Source organism: Lonchura striata, chromosome 5, assembly GCF_046129695.1.
Source record: "Lonchura striata isolate bLonStr1 chromosome 5, bLonStr1.mat, whole genome shotgun sequence".
Lineage (NCBI taxonomy): Eukaryota > Metazoa > Chordata > Aves > Passeriformes > Estrildidae > Lonchura > Lonchura striata.
Genome location: NC_134607.1, coordinates 42,384,096 through 42,393,470, shown reverse-complemented (window position 1 = coordinate 42,393,470; position 9,375 = coordinate 42,384,096).

Genomic DNA, 9,375 nt, shown 5'->3' with positions numbered 1-9,375 from the left:
ATAAATGCATACTGTTTTCAATACAAAATTCAGTCTCACTTCTCCCATAAAATTTAGTTTTAATTTTAGTGTAACAAAATGTTTGTAACACCACCAGCAACACCTTTAATTCCTGTGTAACACAAGATCAACACTATTTTCAGACAGTTGGTTTTTACTTTTTATTTTTGCTTCAGGAGAAATCATTAGTATCTTTCACAGAGGCACACTCTGTGCTGTTATAATGCTGTTAGCCAAAACAAGTTACAGGAGCAGGTTCATAATCTGAACAATCTTGGTCTCATAATATCTTTGTCAGTATTGGAGAAAATTATATGGTTTATTAATGGCTGCTGTTTACCTAGAGTTTTTTCTGCAGAAACAAAATAATGCAGCTCTATTGCTATCTCTGTGTGTCCTAGGTTGTAAGTGTCAATATAAAGTATATTTTCATGGAGATATTAAAGAAAAAGGTAGTGGTTTTTATCATTTATTTTATCTCCATTATCAAGTCCCAGCTGAAGTAAGGACCTCAGTGTACTGTATTGCAACCACATAACAATATTTGTCTCCCATGTATTTTAACTATCTGTCATGTATTTTCCCTCTTGGAATATATATAAAAATCAAATATGGGGATGCATTCAGTATCCATACTCAAAAGGGAGATTGTATTATTTATTTCAAAGGGATAAAAAAGAGTTTGCTTCAAAGATATGTGTAGTTTCATTTGTTATTACTTTATTTAGGCATATTTCTGATATTTTCATATTTGAATTAAAGCAGATGGGGACCAATTTTTATGGGAATTAAACATAAAAATATTCAGTTGAGAAATGCAGAAATGTTTGCTGGGTGTGCAGTCATGTAACAATCAGAATTTGGTATAGAACTCTGGAGAAAGAATGCCCTGGGGCAAGGTAACAAGGAAATTTATTCTAAGGATTTGAAGCACTGAGGTTGTAGTTCAGATTAAGAAAAGCCAAACCAACCTAATTTCCCTTTGTTGTAAATTAAATTTACAAGAAGTCTGTAAATTTAATATTTTTTGTGAAGTTTTGTAGTTTTGTAGGACTAATGGTTAAAACTCTTTTTCTGGGAAAATGCCTAATCACATCGAAAAGAAAGTGAATCTTAAAGCCACACATTGGCACATTCAAGGAAAATTAAATTTTAAATAAACCCAAGCAGGTTAAATACAGACTTGTCCAAGAAAGGACTGTGACTTGCTCTTGTGTAGCAAGATAAGCTACATGTGTGAGAAAATAAAGTTTCAACCTCAGAACTCTTATCAGTCAACATCTAGGAGAAGGCAATTTGCAAAATAAAACAATCCAAGACATTTCACTAAATAGATTTGAGGAAATCATGATATGCTCATAAAATTGGCAGGGGTGGGGAAGAGAAAGGTTTTCTCTGTTACAAAATATACAGCTGCTATTCTTTCTTTGTCTTGGAAATGATGTATTTTCACTTTCAAGATATTGAGGACATCAACATACTCTCTTCCAGAACAGAAGTTGCTCTTCCTCAGCTCATTTGACTGTTTTTGCACTATCATTTAGGAATTCCAACACAAATATTTAACCATAAGGAAATGCTGCAACAAAATATGATTTGTGTACAAAAATGCTTCAATTTAAAATAGAAGCAGTCATCCTTTGACAAGGTTAGATGTAACTTTTAACACTTTAAGGATGCCAGCAGATAAAACACAGAAATAAAAAGCAGAAAGCCAAAAGACACATATGGAGTCAACAATGCTCTTGAAAAACTTAGCAGAGGGGGCTGGTGTTCTCATATATGGGAGAGCCTTCAGCAAGCCCTACAGAAAATGTGGAATGGGAAACAGCAGCTGCTTTGCTCTGCTGTCTTGGTTTTGCCTGGGATAGAGCTAATTTTTTTTCCTAGTAGCTGGTACAGTGCTGTGTTTTGGATATAGTATGAGAACAATGTTGATAACACACTTTGTAGGTAAGTAGTGCTTACTTAAGTCAAGGACTTTTCAGTTTTCCATGCTCTGCCAACAAACCAGTGCACATGAAGCTGTGAGGGAGCATGGACAGGATGGATGACCTGGACTGGCCAAAGGGATATTCCATACCACAGAACATCAAAATCAGTATATAAATTGAGAAGACTTAGCTGTGAAGGGTGCTCACTGTAAAGGGATGAGCTGAGCATCAGTGAGTGGTGAGCAATTGGATTGTGCATCACTTGTTTCTCTTGGCTTTTATTATTCTCTTTTCTTATCTGCTTTTTTATTGCAGTTGTTATTAGAATTATTGTATTTTACTTTACTTCAATTATTAAACTGCTATTATCTCAACTAATGGATTTTACCTTCTTCTGATTCTTATTCCCATCCAACCAGGGATAAGGAAGGAGAGATACGGCTCACTGTATTTGGGCCAGAACACCCCAGGCAGTACTCTGACCTCCGCTCTTCACCTTTCAAGTTATTTGCATCTCAGCAGGACATGGTTTAGCTTTCAGTTTGCTGACTTATCTTGAAGTCTAAACACAGTTGCAAGAAATGGTAGACATATTTTGATCTCAAAAGTCTTCTTTGCAATTGCAACTGAGTTGTCTCCTTTCCACTCTGGGGGGATGCAAGTGTATCTGTAACTTTGAACTGCAAAGGACAAAGATGGATAGGGGCTGCAAGGAACTGGAAGTGGAACCAATCTTTTCCACAATGCAACAGCTCTGATTCTTGTGAGAGAAACACTCATGGTAATTTCCCCTGTGAATCACACTGCCTCGCTGGCAACAACACCAGGGGAAATCAGAATACTGATCTTGAATCTGACCTGCTTATGCTTGTGCACCCACACAGCAGCCCATTTGCAGTGCTGGATGTTAACCCTGTCCAGTTAGAGTGAACTGGGACGCTTATGGAAGAGCAAGCTCTCTCCCAGACAGCATGTACACCAGAACAGTGCCTGGGCTTCTTCAGCCCCTTGGACACTGAACAGGATCTTGGTGCAAGAGGCTGCCAAAGGTGCAGCCCTGTTCCTGTGCAGAGCAGCAGGGGCTGCAGGCAGCCTGGGGAGTCATGTGGAGGTGCAGGGGCAGGGTGTGTGCTCACAGGGATCACTCAGGACAGACTCAGTCAACCTGCCCAGACTGGAAACTTCTTCCATTTGAACTCAGGTGTCTTATCGTGTCATATACCATCTACAAAAACATGAGATGTTTTATATTGACTACATATGCAGGCATATAAATGCATGTGCATAATACAGCTTTTTAGCTTTCCTACAAAGATATTTTTTTCCCTGCACAGAATAAGCAGAAACTTTGGGGTAGCTTTGTTTTGCCTTATACTACATTAAACATCTATATTTGGATTGAATTCTATTGTGAATCAGAAAATCATGTTGATACTTCAGAATGTAAGTGCAGAATTCCCTTTTGGCTTTCATGACAATTATGAAAGAAATCAAAGGAACTTGTCAGAATTTAAAATGTGGTAATATGTTAACTTCTACCTATTTTTAAAATTTTTATTTCTGCAAAAGGAGAAGAAAAACCAGTCTGAAGAGATTTAAATTTAAAAAATCAAAAGATCCACCACCCTGGAGGAGATTCTCACATAAAGTTTCTCTTTATTATAAAGGCAACATTTTTCTGCATAGGTGTTGTTGTTGTTGTAGTTGTTGTTGTTGTTATGGAATTAATGACAAATTTATATTTTATTGAGAGTATTCTGAGCTTTCATGCACTTTTTATTATACAAGATATGAGACTTATGTGCTAATGGCTAGAAGCCATATGCAGAGACACTGAGAACTTGTTTGGGAAGAGACTGAAGAGGAAGAACACATATGACTCATACAAAAATGTATTGAGCATTGTGTTTCTACAAAAGATAACTTGTCTACAAGCCTGAGAAGCACAAGCTGCTGTGATCTCATGCTCTCTTTCACAGAGCTCCCATGCTGGCTTTGCATCTGGGTGGTGTGGAAGAAAGCAAAGGTCACCCTGGTCTTTGAAAGGGCAAGAAGGAAGACCCAGGGAACTACTGGCCAGTCAGCCTCACCTCAATCCCTGGGAAGGTTATGGAGTGCCTCAATCTGGAGGCCATCTCTAGCCACAGGAATGACAAGAAAGTGATCAGGAGTTGTCAGCACAGATTCACTCAAGGTAAACCATGTTTGACCAGCCTGGTGACCTCCTACAATGAAACAGCTCCTGAATGGATGAGGGGAGAGCAGTGAGTGTTGTTGTCTACCTTGACTTCAGCAAGGCTCTTGACAGCTTCTCTCAAAATATCCTTATAGGCCAACTCAGGACTGGATGAGTGGACAGTGAGGTGTATTGAGAACTGGCTGAACAGCATGCGCCAGGCCAAGTGAGGCCACAGCTGGAGTATTCTATCCAGTTTTGGACTCCTTATTACCAGAGAGACATGGAGCTCCTGGAGTGGGTCTAGTGGAGGACTACAAAGATGATTAAGGGACAGAACCATCTCTCTTATGAGGACAGGCTGAGTGTACTGGGGCTGTTCAGCCTCAAGAAAAGGAGACTGAGAGGGGATCTTGTCAATGTCTATCAGTACCTGCAAGGAGGGTGTCAAGAAGATGAAACCAGGTTCTTCTTGGTGATGCCAAGCAATAGGACAAGCGGCAGTAGGCAGATACTGATGCACAGGGAGTTCCACCTGAATTTCAGGAAGAACATCTACTGTGTGGGTGACCATATGCTGGAAGAGACTGTCCTGAGAAGTTCTGTAGCCTCTCTCACTGGGGATGCTCAAAACTGTCTAGATGCTGGCCTGTGCAATGTGCTCTGGGATGACCCTCCTGAGCAGAGAGATTGGACCACATGAGCCTCTGTGGTCCCTTCCAACTTTGCCCATTTTGTGATTTTATGGCATTGCTGAAGCAGCCCTGGCTGAGAGTGCTTCAGTTTACCTAGGGAGAAGCAATGGGCTTCAGTGCAGGTTGTAAGGAAATTATTAAAACTAACACTGGATTTTTTCTCTGGAAACTCTGTTGTGCTAACACCTGCATTATTTCATTTCACTGTTACCATGACTGTTACCCAAACTATCAAAACTAAAACCACATGCACGGGAGCTTCTCTCTACTACTATCTTTTGTATAATGATTATCGACAAAAAAAGGACAGAAAATATGGTTAGTGCCAATCCTGACAATGTTGGTACAATATGGTTATGTGCTTATGTGCCAGTGTTGGCACATCACTAATTTTGCATGGGTGAGCAATTCTGGCAAGTTACCATATCAAAACTAATATAGGCATCTGAATTCTTGCAGTAATACTATTATGATCCAGTTAAGTCTATTTTTATGAATCAGTGTTCAAGATATAACAAGTGCTTAACTCCAAAGCCAAAATACAGCTATGGGTAGGTACCCATGTACCTACCCATAGATGTACCATGATGGAAATGTATTGCTTTTCAAGAGCTGCTAAGCACACAATTTTTTTGAAGGTAAAAGGTGACTGAAGCCAAGTGGAAGAACTTTCTAAAAATCAGGTTTGCTTTCCTTGGCAGCTTCAGAAGCAGTCGGAAACAGGTTCTAACCCTCTAGTTTCTTATGGCTGTGTTTTGCAGAATAACAGCTTCAAGGGGGCTTAAATGGCTGTGAATTTCCTACATCAAGATCTTCACAACTCTAAAATTACAGGCAATGTTGTTTAAATCATTAATATTTACTAAAAGCTAGCAAATCACTCTTTATTCATAAAATCAGTAGATCCTAAACTTATTTTTCACCAAGAACTGCAGTCTTTGCTGAAACCTTATTATGAAACAAATAAAGGCATTATGATATTAGAATAATAGTCTAAAATTATAATAATCTGTATTACTGAATTAATGTCTTTGTAATTGCTGGATGCCTTTTCCACTTCAACATTCTGCTGCCCCATCTTAAAATCTCAATCCTTTTCCCTTGTGTGGTAGCTCTATCCCCCACAAACCACTTCTCACCATGACTTAAGCATCTAATTTCTTTCCCAGGAGAGGCAAAGACTTATTTCCTGTTTCCATTCTTGAGAGGATTTCTGGTCATTTGCAAGGCTGTGCTCAGGGAAGAGACCCTGCCTTGGGACAAGCCCTTCCAGATAGAGGTATCACATAAAAATGCTGGGGTATGGTCACTGCTCTGCTTGGGTGAGCCCCCTGCACTCACAGAGAGGCACAGCAAGCTCAGCATACTGCAGTGCCACACACCAGTTTCAGTCCCTTGCTAAAAAAATACCTGGATGTGGACTCTTGCTGGATGGCTTTAGGACATTGAATAAAATGATAATTGCGTGTGTGAGCTACAGTCTTGTGACACAAAATCCCTTGTGAGGAGCATATGAGAACAGCACAGGAAACTTAACAGTGTTGTCACTGCTTTCCTTAAATGTGTTTGTTTACACTCAGGGCATAGCTGGGTTTGACTGAAAGCACTAAGAGATCAAACTTTCCTGAGAAACTTCTCTCAAAGAACTTCATCCTTGAAAACCTGCTACATTAGTGTAACTGCCAACAGGGTTGGAGAGATGCCTGCTTACCAGCATTTTAAATGCTTCCTATGCAGTTTATACAAGCCTTTCCAACCTGCTTTGAATTTCAGGCTTCATCAGATTTAATGGAACATTGCGGCTGTGTTTGTGGTGTCAACACTTTTCTTTGGTCTGTTCTTGAGCTGCAGACTCTCTCTCCCTGCCATCATGACTTTCACCCTGACTTTCAGGCCTGCATCTCCCCCTAACTGCTGCTGAAACAGAGGTCTGCCCACCAGGGTTATTTTGAGCACTGGCAAGGGAAGTAGCTCACAGTGCTCATCACCAACATAAACCCTTTACTGTTAAATAAATAATGCCTAAATATAGACTATACTTTTGCATATTTTTCTTAATCATGGGTCTTTTTTTGGAACTGTAAATTCCTGTAGTTCAGTTAAGTCCTTTTGTGAAATTAGAAATGAAGATACAACGAAATCCATGGAGGAAATACATTTTTGGTTCTGGATAGCAAAGCACAGGCACAAAGGATCAAGGACAAGAGCATAGATGTGACCATGCTTCCTATTTTTTGACTCAGGATGGGTTTGTGAGGGCTGGAGCTTCTAAACCCAGGATGAGCAACCCCCAAAACTTCCCCATCACATTCACTGGTGCTGGGGAGAAGAAGGCATCAAGCTGCAGCAGAATTACTTTACTCTTGTCTTCAGGGAGACCAGAATCAGTTTTCCTGAGGCTAGTGACAAATTTTGGATTAGCCATGGGGTACCATGACTGCATCGTGTCCTCAGAGTCTGAGGGATTGTGCCAGCTATGGGCAGTGAGCCCTTGGCACCTCCCCGCTTCAGGCAGGGCTTTAGGAAAGAACTCAAGTGGAGGGTAAAGGAGTGTGAAAACACGGAACAAAAGGAAATTCCCTGCAGCACAGTGAGAACTGTTTTCAGTGTCTAAGCTGAAAAACAATTGGCAGCAGCCAGCATTAGGTTATGGCATGCTAATTATTTACTCTCATTGCTTGAATGCATTTGAGGTGCATGTATCGCTCTCAAAAGAGGATCCAGCTCCATAGAAATATATTTTTTAAAAAAATATTTTAAATTAAAAACCAAAACCCTGTAGATTCAGATGTGAAATCACAAATAATTATTTTTCCAGAAGGTCAGCATATTTATTCTATGGCAGTTATTTGGTAGAAGATCATGATTCTTGCCTTATTGCTTTAAATCTGTTAAAAAGCGTCTTTTCTATTGGGTTTCTTAGGTTATTACACACAATAGTTGAAAGACCATGACCCATAAAAGCCAGAGGTTAATTTGATTTTCAGATATGTCAGTTGGAGTAAGCAGAAGGTCGTGCAGATTGTCTATTGTTGTGGCATTGTGTTTGCTTAGGACATTTCCCGTGGCTGCCTTGGCCGCGGAAGCAGAGATGTTCAGACAGCCCTGTTTGAACTTTTTCCCCATCAGCTCATTCCAGAACTGAACTGGCTTCCCCCAATGCAACCTTTTCAGTGCTCAGTGCTTGTTTTATTTTCTTTTTGAGAGCATCTGAAGAAGCCTGGTTTCTATGAACTTAGAAGATCCTTCAAGTTAGCTGCATTGAATGCTGCATTATAGCACAACTGAAATGGGTCCAGTTCTCAACCAATGAAGCTCCTGAGTGTTGCTATACTCAGGATGGCTATTACTGGCACATTGCTAATGCTCTCACATGTCTGACCCTTGATTAGCAGCACTGTAGTGCTGAATTAAGCCCTGGGTTTTTGTCACTAAATCCATTCTAATTGAGAGAAATGAAGCAGATATAACAGTTATATTTTTGTGTCTTTAGGAAGAAGTATGAAGATAATTATTCCATTATTATTATTATTACAATTACTACTACTACTACTGTTGCTACTAGTACTACTTTTTTAAAACTCATTCTGCAGGAGATTTTCAAATTACATAACTTCTAATCCATAAAAAATAAGTAAAAAACAAAGGCAAATCAGTCCCAAAACCCCTCCATAAATAAAACATGGTGAGGAAGAATTAATTTAAATAAAACTGTCATGAGCATTAATAGAAGAGACCACCCAAGTTATAAAACAAGAGCAGGGCAGAAATAGAGCCATGTGCTTGTCTAGGCTTAAATGCTTTAGGTCCCACACTACTGACAGGGTTTTGCAGAAAAAGAAGCAGATACAAAAGACCCTTGAAGGATGCTGTAAAAGAATGGATAAAATTTCTAGTATCTTATTTCACAAGTAAACCAGAAGAATTTTTTTTTTTTTTTTTTTTTACTATAACACAACTCAACAAATATTTATATACTCACTTTTACTTTTTCATCAAACTTTTGGAAGTGCCAACAAATTCTAAATCCTCACTGTTGTTGTTGTTGGTGTCTATTGACAAGGTTCCCTGTATATTAGTTGTACCAGTCTGAATGACAGCATATTAATAGCAGAATGTCATGTATTTGGGAAAGCAGATAATCAGACTGACTGGACAAGGCCACAGACACCACAGACCAATGCTGGAAAGAACACAAAAAAGGAATGAGGAAAATAGTTTCCATATTCCTGCCTACAGAAGATGTGCAGAAATCTAAGAGCTAAATTCAAAAGTAATATAATTTATTTAACTTTCTCTGTCATCATTCACTATAGCTGCAACTGTGGTTTATGAAAACATAACACATCTGGTAAACTCAGCCTAAAGTCTAGGACCCTGGAGTTTAGACAACTTATTCAAATATCCTACTTCCTTCCTTGGCAAAAGTATCTCAGAATGAGTACCACACAAGGCACCTGGGATTTCATATGTCCAAGCTGATATTCAAACCTTCAAGTTCTGCCCAGAAGTGTTTAATTAATAAAAAATATTTTAAAAAGCACTACCTAACTCTAAGCATGATGGTTAA